The 18,568-nt window shown below is 57.2% G+C and overlaps 1 protein-coding gene across 2 annotated transcripts in view; it reads left to right on the plus strand.

Moving 5' to 3' along the window:
- The first annotated feature begins 6,479 nt into the window (after positions 1-6,479).
- CXXC5 (CXXC finger protein 5) overlaps positions 6,480-18,568 on the plus strand; it is a 33,843-nt gene continuing 21,754 nt past the window's right edge. Inside the window, exon 1 of one of the 2 annotated variants that reach the window (XM_068980284.1) lies at positions 6,480-6,564. The gene's annotated coding sequence lies outside the window, so the exon portion shown is untranslated. Of the gene's footprint in view, positions 6,565-6,659; positions 6,728-18,568 lie in introns of those variants that run through there. The other variant, XM_068980286.1, reaches the window with a different exon arrangement.

The raw sequence follows: 18,568 nt of genomic DNA on the forward strand, positions 1-18,568 counted from the left end.
GGAACTGTCTAGCCCATTCTGCCTTTAGAATGTCTCCTCACCAGTAGTTTAAGAATTTAATAAGGAGACAGAGAACCCTTCAAGGGTTCAGCTTGAGAGCACACAACAGGTTCAAATCCTGGCCCCGTTCTGAACAGCTGTCACAGCCTGGTAAGTCATGTCTCTGGGAGCCTCAGTTTCCCTATTTGCAAAATGAGAATGTGATGGCTAAATAAATTACCAAGGAGATAAAGAGTTTAGCATATCTTCAGAAAGGCAGCCTTTATTTCTCTTGAGGGAACCCCAGCACCAGGGAGCAGAGTTGGAACAATGCCGAGGGTCCTATTGCAGTTCTGAACAGTATCTAATTCTTTTCCCCAACCACTCATTATCTAGTCCTAGTGACACCCCTTGGGGTGAAGTGGTGGGAATGGCATAGTTATCTCCCTGAGATTAAGGGTCTGGTGGGGTTGGGACTTGCCCAGGGGCTGCCCCATGAGGCCCACCCAGAGTTTCTGACTCTCCTGAGAGACAAAGGTCAGGGCTACAGTGGGAAGGCTGGAGGGCAAACTAGGGTGAGAAGCTCTGAAGTTAGAAGGGCCTTTGCCATAGACACTGTCCCCATATACTCCCCGCCCCCCACCTCCCTCCAATCAGGGGAAGGATTTGTCCAGGTGCTGGGACCTCTGGCTCTGACCTCTAACCTCCTACTCTGGCCTCCAGTGGGCTTTCTGAGTCACAACTGGGGGTGGGGCTGGGGGACATGGCAGCAGAGGCTGCTCTGGGAGTTAACGATTTACGAGGGGCCCCTTCCTGAGGCCTCCCTCCTCACAGGCCAGGCAAGGCAAGCAAGCAACCCCGTGACAGCCCAGGCGACTAGACACAGAACCAGTCCCGCCAGTTCAAAGAGCAGTTCATCCGGGGCTTACCCCCAGGCAATTGCTTGAGCACCCCATTCTCTGGAAAAACAAAGTAGGGCTTGGTAGGTGAGGTCTGGTCTAGGGCAAGAGGCTGGGTCCTGTTTTAAAGTCTCAATGGTCTGCCTTCTGGGGCTAGATCTGTGAGGGGAGGCTGAGCCCCACCTCCTCCACCTCCAGTTTCCCCCCTATCACCCCACCAGAGCCTGTAGGTCTTGGGTAGAGCACTTTCTGGCCAGGCTGGCTTCTGGATGCCCAGGGCACACACACCCTCACCCTTTGTTCTGGTCTACAGTCTCCAGATTTGGGATGCTGTGTTCTCCCGTCCCCTAAGGTTCCATTCTGTTACCTCAGGACCCCTCCCTCTCCCCATGATTCTGAGGGCCATGGAGCCACACAGCTTTGGTCTCTGAGTGCACCCAGTCCCTTCCTGTTTCCCATAGAAGAGACAGCTGAACCATGATTATGCCTAGAGAAGTCAAGAGTTACTGTCACGGGCATGACACCCCCAACAGTCCCTGCCCCTCTCCCTCATCACATTTGGCTGAGTTCCCTGTTTCCTGGGTCTGGCAGAGTATCAGGGTACTTCTGGTTGTGTGTGGCACATGCGTAGCTGTGTCTAGGCAAGCAGAACTACAAAGTGTGTGAGGTGCATGTATTGGCTTGGTCTCTGTTCCCTCCCAGCCTCACCCCAGAGTCATTTTGTTCTGGGACTGGAGAAGTAACCCTTCTACTGGTCTTTTCCACTCTGTTTGCACAGCTCAGGGCCGGCTGGGCCACCAAACTGACTTCTTAGGGATGGACTGGACCTTGACATCCTAAGAAACAGACCTAGCTTTTCTGAAATTTCCTTCTTGTTTCACACTTCTCTTGTCCCTTCAGAGGTCATGGGGACAGCAGTGATACCTAAGGGCCAATGGTCAGTATGTGAGTCCTGAGACCCCAGAGGCCTGGGCCCATGCCTAGGCAGTCAGGCATCTCTCTTCCCCTGCCCGTGTTTGCACCCCCAGCCCGTGTTTGCACCCCCAGCCCTGCTCTGGGTGAGGTGTAACCGCCAGTGTGACCCCACTGAAGACTATCCTGCACCCTGCCCTGAGGCAAGACTCCAAATGCCCTGGCTCTCATTTTCTGTGATAACAGATGAGGGAACTGGAGCCTCAGTAGAAGGGTATGCCAGGCTCTGTATTGACCATGTAAATTGGAAACCCTAACTCCCACACTCCTCTCCACGCAGCCATTCCAAGCCATTGGATGTTTAATCGGTGACTGGTGGCTCAGACAGTAAAGCGTCTGCCTACAATGCGGGAGACCCAGGTTCAATCCCTGGGTCGGGAAGATCCCCTGGAGAAGGAAATGGCAACCCACTCCAGCAGTCTTGCCTGGAAAATCCCATGGACGGAGAAGCATGGTAGGCTACAGTCCATGGGGTTGCAAAGAGTCAGACATGACTGAGCCACTTCACTTAATGGAAAAGGTAGATCCCTCCTATAAGGCATAGATTTAAATCCTGGTTTTGCTACTCTGTAACATTAAACAGCTGTGTGAGTCCTAGGATTAAGCATATTCACTGAAAGCAATCAGTATGGTGCAAGACACATAGTAAGTGCTCAGAAAAATGTTGGCTACAATCCTTGTTACTGATACTTACTTAGTGCCAGGCTTCAGGCCCAAAGCAGGTAGGGGACTCTCCCTTACTCTCAACAAATGTTTGTGGATGGTAGTAGTGAGGGGACAGGAGACAAATGAGCAAATAAAAGCTATTTCTGTGCAGTGTGGTCACTGTGGCCATAGGAGGGGACAGATGCGGGGCCCCAAAGCCAGGCCACAGAGTACAATTGCTCAGTACATGCACTATAAAAAAGCCAGCTGGCAAAGGGAGCAAGGAAGACTGGAAGACAGTTCATGACCTGCGGCCAAATGGCAACCCACTCCAGTATTCTTGCTTGGAGAATCCCATGGACAGAGGAGGCTGGTGGGCTACAGTCCATGGGGTCGCAAAGAGTCGGAAACGACTGAGTGACTTCACTTTCACTTTATACCTGTCAAAAAGTGGTAGCTTTTTCTGATTTGCACAAAGGCTAGTGCTGGCTCTGTAGAGAGAAGCCAAACTGAGGCAGAGAAGTCAGAGAAGATTCCCAGTGGAGTGATAACATGCTCTTGGTCTTCAATGAGGACTTCAGGAGGTGAGCTTGATTAAGAGCCTTCTGGGCAGAGGGAACAATTTGTACAAAGACATGCAAACTTGAAGGGAAGTTTTGAGGTGTCTGAAAGAACCACCAGTGTTGAATGGTGTTGGTCAGCAGGGCTTAGGAACTGCAGGGAAGAACAGGACCAGTTAGGGAAGCCAGACCAAGCTGGGGCAGGCGCTTGAGCTGAGCCCGGTGGGCTTTGAGGAGTCACTATAGGATGATGACCAAGGTGAATCCCAGACAGAGAAGCTTCACTAGGCCAACAAATCTCAGGGGTTAGGAAAACAACTTTGGTGCCTGTCTCATGTCAGTTTCCTCATCTGAAAATTGGGGATGCTACCACTACTGGGGATGCTGTAAGGATTAAATGAGATAAGGTGCCTTAACTGTTTAGTTTAATGCCCTACTCAGGGTTAAGGCTTTGTAAATGCCAGCTATGGATATTCTAACCAGAACCAGGAGAGCAAGATCCTACCCAGAAGACAGGGCAGGTGGCTACATGCCTCTTCTCTCCCCCACTGGTACTGAAGACTTATGGAAATTGCTTCCTAAATCTAAGCTGATTGATTGAATAGCAATGTGAAATTCAAATACTTTTGGGGAGGAATAGTGAACCAGGATCCCTTTACTTCTTGTGGAAGGGGCATAGAGTGGGGATAGTCACCCCCAAGGCCAGAGACCTCCTGCCCAATCCTTCCTGGCTGTCTCCCCCTTGTCTCACTCTTTATGGTTAGAGTTCTATGCAGATGATTTGCACATGGCATTTCCTGTTCATGTTGCATTTTCCATGTGGACAGTTCTGCCACTCTCCTCTCTGGCTCCTATCTGGGGTAGAGAGGTGAGGATCTGGGTCTCCCTCTACTTCTTAATTTCCAGGAGAAGGGGAAGACTCCAAGACTGACTCAACTGTGCCAGACATATGCAAACACTCTATCCCTGAGAAAGTCACCATTGGGATCACCTGACTCATCTCCATTGCAGCCTGCAGCCCCTTGGCCTTTGCCAAGTTGAGGAGGGTGGGCAGACGTCCTTGGGGAAAAAGTGGATATTTAGTAGTAATTCCCTAAGGTGGAAGTACCGTCCCCCACACCCCATGAATTTCAGCATGAAGCTTTTTTCAGGTGTGCAGGGCCTGATTCGGTACTCTCCCCGCCTAGGCTGCAGTTCCCTGAGGACGGAGTTTCATTTCTTGGGTCCTAATCCTCTCAGGTCTGCTGCTGACTTCTGGGGAGCAAGTCCCCCCTCAGAGTCTGGGCCTGAGCTTCCTCAGAAAAGGTAGATCGTGGTGGGCTGAGTGTTTGGAGATCTTTGGTCATCTTGGCATGGGTCGCTGCCTCATATCTCCTCGTACAGTCAAGTGAGTGTCCAACATAGTACCTGACACTCAGGGTCGGCCAGAATGTCTGTCTTTAAGCAGTTTAGTGGTGATAATCTAGAGGTGTTCATTTGTCTTAAAACTATGTTCTCAGATCAAGTACCTTGCTTTCCTCATGTGGTATGTTTGAGGTGGCTTTGTGGAACATTGCTGGAGAGGAGAGGCTAAAGCCTCCCCCCCATTTAGGAGCCATTCCTTGACACACAGTTGAGAGAATACTTCTCAGCAATTGAGAAAGGGAGGGGGTGTCCATGAAAGGGTCACTCCCTGTGGCCTTGGAGGTCAGGGCAGGTAGACAGGCAACACATTCTAGATGAACTCTGCCCTCTGACACCTCCCTCACACCGCTATCCCCTGGCTGGGTCAAAGTCCCAAAGCCAAATTTAGAAAGCTTGGACGGTGGGCATCCACAGGCTGCTCCTGTGAGACCCAGGCCCCAGGTGCTGCGCCACCCAGGCAAGCAACACCAAGGAGAAGAGACAGTGAGGTGGGAACTGCTTCCATTTCTTCCACTAAGACTGCTCCTGTGACTGGAGGCACCCAGGCTGCCACAGTTAACTCCCAGTTATCTAGGCCCCAGGCTGTAACATTTAACCCTAGGTAGACTTCACCAACTGCCCTGCCCCTTTAGGGTCTCTCCTCTGGGGGCTGTGTTTTCTCTATCGCAGGAAGCACAAAGCCACCCCCACGAATTCCACAGAACTGAAGAAACTTTCCACGGGGCTTGCGCTATGGGTCTCTGAAGTGGCTATGGGTCTCTGAAGTGGTGAAGAGGTCGATATATGCAGCTTTAGGATTAGCCCAAGCTGGGCAGATGGGGGGGCCCGGTGAATGACGGTGAGGATGTGCGGGTCCAAATCTGAATCCACTGCGTTTTTATTCTTTCAGCCAGTGTCTGTTGAACATGGCGCTGTGCTAGGCACTGTTTCAGGCTCAGAGTTCACAGGCCACCGTCTCAGAACACCACTGTGTGGTCGCTTTAGCTTCAGGACTCAAGTATTTTGGTTGGGGGCGGCGTAGCAAACAAAATGTCCTTTCTCGAATCAGTTTCCTCATCTGGGTAATAGGAACAGGGACGTCTGCCCCCTTTCTCCCTGGGAACTAGAGCCCACTGAGTATGGGAAAGCGCTCTGGGAAGAGTGGACTCTGAACACTCGTCTAGTTCCAAGAGTGTTCGGCTAGGAGTACCCGGCCCCACGCGCACCTGAGCTGAGGGGCGCGGCTAAACCCTCCCTACAGGTCCTTGTAGCTTCGCGGCCGGCTGGCGAGGGATGCCGGATTTCCCCGTAAGGTGCGTCTTCAAGCCCATGCACTCCTTACAGAACGGGTGAGGTCCTCGTATTTTTTGTAAAGTTGCGGGAAAAGAGGTGAAGACCGGGCGCGCTGGAGAGCTGAGGCTTGGCCGACCTCGTCAGAGCGCAGGGAGCTAGAGGCGCATGGCTGCGGCTCCGGCCTGAGAGCCTGCGGCGTCCAACTGGCCAGAGCTGCGTCGGGAGGGAGGCGGAGGGAGGAGGGAGGGGAGCCGAGGTGGCGCGGGGGGGCGGGGGGGGAGGAGGAGGGAGCGTGCAGTCCGGTCCGGGTTTTGCTGGCAGCCCCTGGGCAGCGTTCAGAGCTCCTGCCCGGGCGGGCGCGCGCCGGCGGAGCCTGAGCGGCGATGTAGAGGCGGCAGCAGAGGCGGCGGCGAGAGCAGGCGCCCGAGCCGAGAGAGAAGAGCAGCCGAACCTTGTTCCCCGAAGCCGGGCCCCGCGTCCCAGCCCTGCCCAGCCATGCGCGCCGCCTGCTGAGTCCGGGCGCCTCACGCTGCGCCCTCAGCCAGCCGCTCCGCGCTACGCTCGGGGGTGATTAGTTGCTTTTTGTTGTTTTTTAATTTGGGCCGCGGGGAGGGGGAGGAGGGGCAGGTGCTGCAGGCTCCCCCCCCTCCCCGCCTCCGGCCAGCCGCGGCGGCGTGACTCCGGCTCTGGACCCGGGCACGGCGGGCGGCGCGGCTGGAGCGGAGCGCACGGCGGCGGAGGTGCCCAGAGCGGAGCGCAGCTCCCCGCCCCGCCCCTCCCCCTCGGCCTCGCGGCGGCGGCGGCAGTGGCGGCTTGGAGGACTCTGAGAGCCGGTAGGTGTCGGGCCACGGCCCTCCCCCGACCCCCCCGGAGGCCGGCCCCCTCCCCTTCCCCGCCTACCTCCCGCTCTTCCCCCCGGGCCCGGTGCGCGGCCGGGGCCGGAGTTCGCTGCAAGTCTGCGGAAAGTTTGGCGGCGCGGGCTCCCCCGAAGTTCAGGTGCGGAGAGCGAGGGACGGGAAAAGAGGGGTCCGTGCTTGGGTGTGGCGGGGGGCGCCCGTAATCTGAGCCTCGGAGCCCCGGGGGCTAGGAGCCCTAGCTCCAGTGATCGCTCAGTGGCCTCTTCTATACTCAAGCCTCCCCAAGCCGCAGTCAGCTCGGTCGCAGATCACTGAGTTCAGACAAAAAGAGGGGTTTTAGGGTCGGGGACGGCGGCTTGGGCGCCTTGGATTGGGGCAGGGGCTCTCCCTGCGGGGTACTGTCCCCTCCCCAAGTACTCGAGCTTGAGGGCACAGGGGCGGCGGGAGCCAGTGTCTTTACCTCTCGGCGCTGGGCTCGCGCTCCGTCTGCGGGGGCGGCTGATTGGAGATCTTCGGCGCGCACTCCCCCCCAACAGACCCTATTCGTAGTCCTGTCTTTTGGGGGCATCACTCACTGCTCTTAATGTCCTAGACGACGCGCGGCTGAGTCTCCCCCTCCTTTTGGAGGGGGCGGTGGCCACTTCTACATTTCCCCTCAGGCTCCTCGCCCCCGCTGCCCGCGGGGTGTCTGGCGGGCAGATCAAGTTTGACCTTTTTCTTTTTTCGTCAGAGTATCAGCCCCGACCACCACTGCACCCCGCGGCCTCTCTCTCCCTTCCTCACTAGCCTTAGGGAGTCTTTCAGCCTGTCTCCCGAGCCCCGCGTGGCCAAGCAGCATGCAAAGCCAGGGAGGGAAAATGGGGGTGTTCTTCTAGCTGCGGAGCTGTGGGAGGTGGGTCCCAGCCGCCTGCTTCGCTGCTCTGGCCCCAAATTTACCCTTGAAGTTTGGCCCCGAGCCCCCCTCCCTCTTTGCTTCCCCAGAGCGAGGGGCCGAACCGCCGTGAGAAGAATGTGTTAATTTTCTTGCTGGGGGAAGTTGTCCTCGCCCGTAATGGGCTGCTTTCCGGCGGGGAGCGCGGGGTGCGCCTGGCTTTGTTTATTTGTAGGATCCACAGAAAGTGAGTGACCCCGGTTTTTAAACGGGGGGCCGCCTCCCGGGACCTGTCAGAAGACCTGAAGCGCCCAATGAGGGAGCAAAATCGCCTTTTGGTGCCCCCCACCTCAGGAATCAGAAGGGGTCCGCGGAGTTGGGCTGGTGCCACGGGCTGCAAGGAGGAACCAGCAGATTTGGGGGTTCTGTAGGGACTCTTCCGGGAAGACCTGCTCCCTGTTGTCTCCTGCGACGGCGGTCTGAAGGGTTGGCAGCCGCGCCCTACTTTGCCCCCTGGACCCTGGGTGGTCTGAGAGTCGCGTCTTCGGATTGAAGGGGCTGAAGCGGGGGGCGGGGGGTTCTGGCGAGCCAGCCTCTTGACCTCCGCCTTTCCCTGCGCCGCAGCCGCTGTTCCGAGCTCGAGGTTTTGTGGTGGGCCAGCTGCCCCCCACCCACCCCCGCCTCCCCGCGTTTGCGCAGGAAGCGCTGGGGAGGGGGCGTGTGCGTTCGTTCGGCCCTCGCCCCCGCCGGAGCCGCCCCAGGGCGGCCGGCAAACAGAGTCCCTTTCAAGTTTTCCGCTGGGGCCGCCTGGCGGGGGCTGCGTGCGCGGTCGCTGCGGACTTGTTTGGAGCGCTATTTGAACGCCCGGCGCCACCTCAGCTGCCCCGGCCCGCGGGGGCGGGAGGCGGGGGCCGGGGGAAGGCTCTTCATGCAAGTGAGAGCATTTCAATTAGACGGTTTTAGGGGGCGTACTGGCCGAAGCTTGCCCTAATCCCCCTCCCGAAAGACCCCCCCACCCACCCCGTACCCTAGGTGCCTACCGTCTTAGGAAACCAGGGACTGAGACCAGAAGTCGCCTCCCAAACGCCTTTTTGAGAGCGATGCGGGGAGACTGAGGCCCGCGTTACCTACTACTGCGTAGTGTTGATTTAGCAGTTTCCCTGGATGAGACTCAAGCAAGAGCTGGCGGGGTCGGGCGGGAGGGGGGTGGATAGTGGCCCGCTCTGCAGCTGTCACCCCCTTCCCAGAACGGAAATTGTCCTCTCTCCTTGGGGAGGAGGGAGAGGGGGTGATTTTTGCCCTGGAAAGGGGTGGGAACAGCTGAGGGAGGTTGGCCTCTGAGTTCTCAGTTAGTCCTGGGGCACTTGGTAGAAGCCCACCCCTCCCACACCCCCACCTCCAATCTTGGCAGGAACTGGGGCTCTCCCAGGGAAGCAAGAGCTAGCCTTGAGCCTCCCTCTCGCATGCCACCTCCCTTTCCTAGGTGGGGGGCAGAGGTTCCTCTGCAGAAGACAGACCCTTTGCTGACTGTCCGTTGGCGCCTTATTTATGTGTGTATTTGGGCCCGGCTGTTTTCCCGGCTCAGCAGGTGACCCTGGCCGGGGCCTCCTATCTCTCCCCCGACAGAGCCTGTTGACTTACCCGTGGGCCAGCGGCCTCGTCTTTATCACGTGAGGCCTGGAATGTCCACCCGGCAGGGCTGGGCTGGGTGGGGGAAGGGGAGGATTCTGCATCCAGGGCCCAGACCAGATTAAGCCTGTGTTCTGTGGGTTCCTACTGTGACCCTCAGCTCTTGCTGCCTCTTTTCAGCTTCTACCCATTTGGCAAATGAGAAGCTGAGGCTCATAGGATTGGGGGGCAGGCAGGTTCCATCTGGATAAAGAAACAAGTCTATGGGAATTAAATGCCCTGCTTTCTTTGGGACCTTACCTACTTATTCATGGGACAGTAGAATGGAGATTGGGGGGTCTCTCTGGGAGGGAGGGGTGTAGGCCGGGCCGGGGTCAGCTGCCTTTCCAGGGTAAAGGATAGGATGGAGGGATGCTGGGATGCTGATGAGCCAGACTCTGGCCTACTTTCTTAGATCCCCTGTCTTTTTGGGGTGACCATGAAGTCAAAGCCAGCTGCCCAGCTTGGTGTTCTGAAGCATGTCTCAATCAGCCAAAGATGGGGCGGGGCTCACTTATCATTACTGTTGTTATTATTATTGCTACCCTTTACATGTGGTTCAGTTCTTCATTCATTGGCCCACTGTGTATTTATTGAGCACCTACTATGTGTCAAGCCCCACCCTCTGGACTTGCAGAAATGAATCATTGACTCTACCCCCCACTGCCCTGGAGGTAGGCCCAGGGCTGAAACTCTGCCCTGTTTACCTGCCCCCTGGGCCCCTGAATGGAGCTTTCCCCTTTTTTATCTGTGGCTCTCCCTCTCTTACCCCCCCCCACCACCACCTGGTCCCATCCTAGCCTCTGCGTATGGTTGTAGGGTGTGCGTGTGTGTGTGAAGTGCCCTTGATTAAGTGTATTAATAGTTAAACTCTCACTCATAGCTGAAACTCACCAGACCACAAAAAGCCTCCCCAGTTACTCACGCGCTACTGCCCAACAAGAATATCCCACTCAAGTTTTTTCTTTTTTGCTTTCTCTTACTTCCCCCTTTATTCCCCCCAACTTTGAGCCCACCTCCCAGGCTGCAGGCAGTGAGAAAGGACTGCCCCCTCAAGGACCCAGGAATCTCCAACCATTCCACCTACCCTCTAAAGCCAAAGACAGTCAGCTGCTCAGTGAGGCTGTGTAGGTCTGGTCTGTTGGTATGGGATGCGGGAATCTGGGCAGTGTGTGTGCTAATGACTCAAGATGGATATATCTGTGACTATGTGTGTTGAATGTGTGTCTGTTTATCTTGGGGTGTTGGGAGTCTGAGCCTGTGTGTATTTGAATCAGGACGTGTGTTTATAGATCTAAAAGTTGTGTCTGCATCGCATATATATATACGTGTGTGTTGTGAGCCTGAGAGTCTATATCTGAAAGTTGAGTCTGTCTCTGTAAATCTAGGAACGTGTATATTCTAAGTTGTGTGGGCCTAGAATTTCGGAGAGGGTGTGTTCATATTTGTGTATATCTGTGTGTTTTATATACGCTTGTAAATTGGGGACTGTGTCACTCCTTGGGTGGTACTGAATTGGGAAAGCGTGTGTGACTCTGGGAGTGGGCATGTCTGAGCTATGCTAACAGTGGTCTATGTCTTTGGTAGCTGGTGTCTGTGTTCCTTGCTCTTTCTGTATCTCTGTCTGCCCATCTGTTTTTCTGAGTCTTTCCCTCCCTAGTTGAGGCCCTGAGTCTGTGAACGTGTGTGGTGTTGAACCTCTCCCACCCGGTCCTTCTCCTCCCCTGCCCTCCCCAGCAGTAACTGGGCAGCCTCCCCGTCTGCCTGCCTGCTGGGAGTTTGGAAGCCATGGAGGGAGACAGGCTGGGGCCGGGGTGACAGCGCGTATCCACGGCAATGGCAGCCTGTGATTATGGGAATAAAAGGATTTTAAGGTCATGGGTGTATTTTTTTGTTTTGTTTTGTGTTTTTCCCCTCTTTGGTGGAGCCACTGGCAACAAAGGGCCATTGCTGTGTGTCTGCAGGTTGGGAGCCTGTCCCCATGCAAGTGAGCATGGATCTGTGGGCCTTTCCTGGGAGCATGAACACATGTGTGTATATGCATGAGTGGAGCCTGTGAGAACGTGTGTTCCTCTCTGCCTGCTCCCGGTGATAGAGTGCATAGGGCTGTTCTCTGGGGAAGAATTCTCAGGAAAACTTGATTTTGGGTATTTCATGGAGCTGGAACCCTGCAATCCTGTGTGTGCTGAAGAGTGGTCTGGCCCCAATCTTTGCCTACCTATCTCCTTCTCCACACCCCACTCCCCATAGGGTGTCTCTGGCCAGAGACTGGCTCAGCCCAGTCACCTGGGCCAGGCCACATCTCAGGGTGTCAGTGCCCCTGGCCCTGCTCCAGCCCCTGTAATTGCATTCTGCCGCCTAATCCCCCGCCAGCTCAATTAGATCGCAAATTCTTCTTCATTTCCTGCCTCTGATGCTGGCCTCCCTCTGGGCTCACAGGGCCTGGGAGGGAGGGAGGGGATCTTGCCCCCTCTTCCGCCTGCACTGGGGGCTCTGGAGGTGGGGTGTGATTAGTTCCTGGCACACCGGCCCTCGGGTGCTGGTTGCAGCCCTGGGGGCCAACAGGACGGGGCTTTGCTGAGCCTTTAATGACCAGCCTCAGTAGCCCTGTGCTAGGGGGAGGGGCTTGTGTTGTCTGGTACCTGGGCTCTGAGTGGACCAGGCAGGTCACTCTGGCCAAGCCCCTAAACAGTATCTTCACTGTTGACCCCCACAGGCTCTGCCCATCTCCTTATTCCCAGAGGATTTGCTGACCACCCCTTGGTCTAGCAGTTGTGACTTTGTTTTTGACCTTTTCCTGGTGGCTGTTCCAGGCACCGATAGCATCACTGAGCTCCCCCGCTACTGGCCCCTCCTAACTCCCAGCCTCGACCTCACCCAAACAGGTATATTTGACCACTGGCTCAGGAGTCAGACCTGGCTCCAAATCCTGGCTATGTCACTGCCAAGCTGGATATATGTATGACCTTTGGTCCATATATGCTCTGTGATCCTCAGTTTCCTTATCCCTGAAATGGGAGTGTAAGAGTGCCTGCCTCACAAGGCTATTTTCACATGGACACAGGGAAGGCTGTGCAGTGCCCACCATCAGTGGCTAGCCCACAGTCAGCATTCAATAGAAGTTGGCTTTTATGGTGATGAGGACTTCCTGTCCCCCACATGGCTCATGGTTAGCGTTTCTGTCTTTATTCTGCTAGTTGCCAGGTGTATGACCTTGGGTACGTCACTCTGGCTGTCTGGGTTTCTCTTCCCCATTTGTGAGATGGGACCCACGATGGGCCTGACCTCACAGGATTACCTGCATGCTTGGCCCTAGCCCCCTCTGCAGGTTTTCAAAGTGTTACTTGTACTCTTATTTCTTTTCCTCACACCAAGCCTGGGGTGGGGTGGGGCTGGTGAAGACACAGGCTCGGGGACAGGGAGACTGGCCAAGGTCATGAGGTTGATGGTGGGGCGGGGGAGAGGGGCGGCGGTGGGAGGGCTGGGGGATGACCCACTGGCTTGCTTGCCTGTTGACTGGCTGGCTCAGCTGAGCTGTGAGGCATGGCCTTCCCTCCCGCTGATCTCTGTGGAAAGTGGTGGCGCGGCTGATTTTTTTTTTTTTTTTTTCTGTGAAGGGGAAGCTGGATGTCTACCCCCTCCTTCCCCAGGAGGTGCCTGTGGCAGTGGCTGTGCTGACAGGCCTCCTGGCCTTCTGACTAGGGTGGCTGGCAGCTCTGGAGGGCTGGCTGTGCACAGATCAGCCGGAGGGAAGAGAGAACCGCAAAGGTCCCCTGCCCTCACTAATCCCCTGGGCCCCTCCCACCCTCAGCCCATCCTCCGTCTGGATGGAAAGACAGAAAGCAGCCACGGCAGGAGGAGAGCTGGGGGAGGCTGGCTGGGCTCCGGAGGTGGTAGAGGGGGACTGGGGAGGGCGGGGGTGGTCTGCTCCAGGGTCCCTGTATCTCCCTGGCTAGTCTCCTTATTTCTATGACCTCTGTCACTCATTGGCCTAAGGTCTTTAATATTTCATGGCCTTCGGAGCCAGCCCCCTGCCCCAGCCCACAGGCCCCCTTTGTCTGCCTGCTGCCCGCCCTGGGGTATCCCTGTCACTGAATTGCTGAATTACTGACCTCGGGGCTGTCTGTGCCTCCCCCCAGCCCTGATACCATCCGTATCCCTCTTGACCTGCCCCCCCAAACACACACCTCTGTCTGTCACAACTCATCTCTCCTGCGGGTCCTCTCCTCCTCTCTCACATCTCTGACTGTCCCTCTGCCCTTTCCCTCCATTTTTCTCTTTTTGTTGGCCTGCTCCTCCCCAGCAGGACAGAAACAGTGGCAACTGGTGTGCCTGGCCGCCCCCCCAACCCTGTCCACCCCTTCCTGCCCCCATCCCCCCAGCTGTGCTGGCTGTGAGAGCTGGTTTTATTTATTTTTCTGTTTGTTTGGGAAGAGGGCAGGGGCAGTTCTGGGCCCTGGCTGCTGCGCTCTGCCTAGAGCAGCGGGCAGGCGGGCCGCACTGGCCTCCCAGGAATGTGGCCGGGACGCCCCGCGCTATATTTACTTCCCTCCAGCTGCTGGCCCCAGCAGGGCAGAGCCAGGCCTGCCCGGTGGCCCCGGGGGAGCCCTGTGCCCACCCTCCCCTGTCCGGCAGACCCCACTTGGCCCTTGGGCCTACTGTTCCCTCCCTTCACTGTGACCTCCCCTGACCTCCTCGGACTCGCCCGGTCTGCCAGCAGGAACGCTCACGTGCCATGCCAGGACAAGCATAAAGTGCAGGCGCAGTAGCCTGCCCCATGTGGGACTGCAAGCACCTGGCAGCCCCCACATCCCCACCTAAGGGCCTAGCCTAGGCCTGTAATCTGGTGGCCAGAACTATGCAAAGCATCTTTTCGGGCCTCTCCCCACTGGCCTGGTCCTTGCTCTTGCCACAGTCCCCTCAGCTCTGCTGTGATCACTGGCCAGGGTGGGGTGGGCTAGGGTGGGAGGCCTGAGCCAGCGTCAGCAGTTGTGTTCCCTTCACTGCCATCTCGCTTCCCACCTCACCTGCTGGCCCTCCCAGCTTTCATGTGTAGACATGTATTAATGTGCATGGTTAAAAGGTTGCTATACATGTGCAGCACCCATGAACACATGTTGGAGTAGACCTTCCGTGGAGGCAGGGCCATGCTTCTAACCATCGAGTCCCTTGATCATCAGATGCTAATGGGAGGCTACTGGGCTTGCTCCTTGCCAGCCTTGCAACGGGATGTGGCAGTGATTCCTTCCTGTCCTCTCAGTGTCTGGCACCAGTTAAGTGTTTGAAGAGCTTTAGCTGCTGCTCTAATCACTTGCTGTCTCCCAGTTATTACTATGATAATCATAGTAGGTCTTAACAATGGTGATGACAATGGCTAACCCGTCCCAGCCCCTGACTGAGGGCAGGCACTGTGTGGACGGCTTTCTAGCCTTCACTTCATTCTTTCCTCACAGTAGGCCAGTGATGTGGGTGCCATTAGCTTCCCCATATACAGATGAGGAAACTGAGGCTGGAGCGTTTGGGACTTGCCACTCCTGCAAGTGGGATTGGGTCCTGGCAGAGCCCTTGATGGGCCGTGAACACCACAAGGACAGCCAAGGTTGGGCTGTGCGTGGCAGTCCATACTGCCTAGCACACAGCAGGCACTCCGTCAATGCCTGCGGGGTACAGGCCTTGTTTTCTTTCCTTCTTGAGTCCCCCAGACCCCTGGCAAGGGACCTGGCACTTGTTGGGAAGATGGGCTGATTGGCTAGTTGGGTGAATGAAAGAATGAATCAATGAATGAGCAGGTGATTGGCTGTGGAATTGAGTGCTCTCAAGGGACACCAGGAGGGGGAGATGTACTTATGTTGGTGAGGAGACTGTTTAGGGGAGACCCACTGGCCCTGCAGAGGATTCTACGAAGCAAGGTTGAGGGGCGGGACTGAGAGATGCATCCAGAGACCAGTAGGCTACCAAGGCTGAGCCCTTGGGGCAGGTCATGTCATCTTCTCCCTCCAACCTCAGTTTTTCCATCTATCAAATGGGCTTGGGAACCTTGCCCTGGCTGGCTGGCTGCCAGCTGGCCTGGGCTGGGGCTGGCCTGGGAGCCTGAGAGGTGAGGGACTGTGGTGGGAAGGAGGAAGCAGTGGGTGGTGAAGACTGGAAGATGAAGCGTGGAGCTTGGCTTGGAACCTGAGAAGCAGGGAGACCAGCCCTGACCTGACACCCCTCCTCCCTCTGAGCTCCAGGGTGGGGGCACAAGCTGACAAAGCCCTACCTACCTGCTTGCACTCTAGCGAGGTCTGGGCCTCCTGACAGCTGCAGCGTCCATGGCTGTGTTTGCCACAAGGTGGTCGCCTGTCCTCCAAGACTAGACCAGCTTGATCCCCATAACCCCTTGCCCTGCCCCACAGCCTCATGTCCAGTTCCTGGTGACCCTGATGGGAGAGCCCAGCTCCTTTCCTGCCTGACCCGCCTCCCCCAAAGCTCGATAGAAAATTGCTTAGCTGGGCCTCCAGCAGCAGGTAGGAGTGGACTTGGCCCCCTTTCTTCTGGTGGTGTCCGATCTTGGTGGCCTGGAATCTTAAGTCACAGAAGTCTAGAATCATAGAATGCTTGGAGCTGAGGGATTCTTGTCAGGATTCTTGTCGCGTTGAGAGTCTAGAATCACAGAACCGTGGGCTCTGCTGCTGGAAGGAAGAGTGAATGGTCATGTTTCAATCTTGTTCGATGCTAAGAACATTGAGAATCTGAGAGGAGGGGCTTCCCTGTGGTGCCCGCCAGTGACATGAAACCCAGTTCTGCCTCTGGTCTGCCCCTCTCTGGAAATAAACCACCCCAGCACGGGGAGTGGGCTGTGTGGGCCCAGGCAGGCAGTGAGGGGACGCAGCTAGCCTGCGGGCATGGGAGGGGTCCTCACGGCAGTGCCCGCCCGCCCGCTGCCCACGCTTCCCCAGGCACCAGTGTGAGGAGGAAACGCAGGCTGTTGCTTCCAGCGACAGCCGGCAGGGCCGGGCGGCTTCCCAGCTCCCCCTCTGATTCACGGCCGCCTGCAGCTCCCCCCTCCCCTGGGGGCCTCTGCAGCCCCATCTGTGCAATGGGGAGAGGAGGCTTCACCCCACAGTCTAGTCACAAAGACAGTACAGTTGCGATTCTTTTAAAGCCCACCCTAACGCTTTGGAAGAGTTGGACCAGTGGTCCTGAATAGTCAGCTGGGCATTTGGCCCCAGAGCACTGATAAATTCTGTTTGGAGTCACCCTGATGCATGAGAAGCTTGGGAGGGCTGCACTGGTTCCTGGGGTAGAAAGTGTACCAGGTGGGAAACAATAGAGAAGGGCCCTGCCGCCAGGGCCATTCTTCCCATTCAGGAAGAGCCTGGATGGGAGCTGGGCTCGCTCCTGATCTCGGTATACCCATCTGCAAAATGGAGCGTGTCATTCCATGTGGCCATTCGTTCATTGTCTACTCAGTGCCTGGACATGTGCTGGGTACTGGGGATGCTGAGGCAAGTGGGAGGATGGTAGGGAGAGGAGGGGTGTCCTTGGCGGTGGGGTGGGAGTATGATTTGGCTGAAGGGGTGACTCTGGGAGAAGGAATGAGGTTGGGGGTGCACATAAGGGGCTGACCGGCGAGGCCAGTGTCCAGTGGAAAATCCCAGCTGTTCTCAGGAAGTGTTTCCTCCACTGGTCCCCAGGGAGGGAGGCAAGGCAAGCAGGAAGGAGGAGAGTTGGGGGCAAACGAGGCCCCCAGCCAGTCCGATGGAGGCGTCCCAGGCCTGGCAGCTGGGCGGGTGTACCCCTCACACTGCAGGAGGGCTGGAACTCAGCCCCTCAAGCTCAGGGGCTGGGCCTGTGGTGGGGGGCCGGGGCTTTCAGGAGGGGCCGGGCCATAGTCCAGATTTCAAAGCCTTCCCCAGGGGCCTTGTGGTGCCCTCCGCCCTGTCCTGAGCTGCCGCCGCGGGGGTGGCAGATGCTGTTTCATCGGCTGAGACGAGTGGGAGGCCTCCGGAAGGTCCTCCTGGGAGGTTCCGGGGGGGGGGGGGGCAGCGGGGGCGTCGGCAGCTGCCACCCAGCTAAGGCTGGTTCATGGTGGCCTCCCAAGTCCCTCAGTTCCCCCAGGCCTGGGGATGGAGCACTGAGACTGATTCCTCCTGCTTTCACTCCCCCTACTGCCCACCAGGCTTCTTGGCTCTGGCCCCCCTCCCATCCCTGGCTGTGTCTGCAGAGCCCCCCGGGGAAGGCAGGGGAGGAGGCGCAGCGGGCTCAGAACAGCGGGTGCCCGCGCAGCCAAGTATTTGCGCGAGCTGTCAGAGACAGACAGGCATGTAGGGAATTCGGTGCGTGTGGGGCTGGGGGAAGCAGCCGGGTGGGCAGGCAGGCAGGAGGGGAAGCTGGGGCTGCCTCCCCCGCCTGTTGAACCCTGCAGAGACCACCATTCTCCCAGCCCAGGCCAGAAGGTGCATCCGGCACCTCCTTCCTGTCTGTACCAGTGCAGGGGACAAGAGGGACTGGGTGGGACCCTGGCTGATGACGGGGCTGACACTGGGGAAGGGGTGCCCTGCTGAAGGCCAGAGCCTGGGAGAGGCTGTCTGGTGGAGTGTGGAGCTGGGCAGGAATCCGGGTTGTGCCCAACTGTGGCCTCCAGGAAATAGCAGCTGTCATGCTCCCGCGTCTCCCCCCTCCCCAAGCCTGGCACAACTTGTTTCCTGGCCAGGGTCCGGCTGGGGCAGATTGGAGGAGCCTGGTATTGCCCAGCCTGGGCAAAGAACAAGCAGGATGAAGGGGACCATGTTTATAAGCCTAAAGGTACTTGGGGATGCTGGCGAGAGCTTCCCCTGGTATTCTTTTGCTGAAGCAGGTTGGAGTCATTTTGAAGGAGGGGACTTCAGCCCTTACCTCCCTGGACAAAGACCCCAATTTAGTCACTTGCATCTTCTCTCCGATAAGGCCTATTAGGGCAGGTCAGGGCCTAGAGCTGAGTAATACTTCATGTTTCATAGCTGAGAGCCCAGAGAGAGGGATACACTGGCCTAGGCTCACACAGCGGGTTCTCCAGCCTTCTCCCTACCCTCATGTGGGTGGGATCAATGGGAAGAGGTGAACATTGGGGGTTTGCTGGGGTGGGGGCCTATATTTAGTTCAGTCCTGCAGAGCCAGGGGGCCCCTGGGAGCAGCTGTTGGGGGGGTGCAGACAGAGGCCTTGAGCTCCATTTAGTCTGGACAGAAATATCCTCCCCCCACCCACCCACCCACTGGCTGGGCGGCCAGGCTGCGGGCTTGTCCCCTGAGGGGCAGCTTGCCTGGGCCTGGCGGCCGGCGGGACAGGCAAGATGACCCGATAGGCTTTTCCCAGCTCAGGTTTCGATGAAACAGGAACCGGAGCCATAGCCTGGGCTGTGGGGGCCAGGGCCGCTGAAGCTGGGGGGCCAGGACTGCCTCCCTCCTGCTCCCCCCTGCTCC

This window comes from Capricornis sumatraensis, chromosome 9 (assembly GCF_032405125.1).
Source record: "Capricornis sumatraensis isolate serow.1 chromosome 9, serow.2, whole genome shotgun sequence".
Lineage (NCBI taxonomy): Eukaryota > Metazoa > Chordata > Mammalia > Artiodactyla > Bovidae > Capricornis > Capricornis sumatraensis.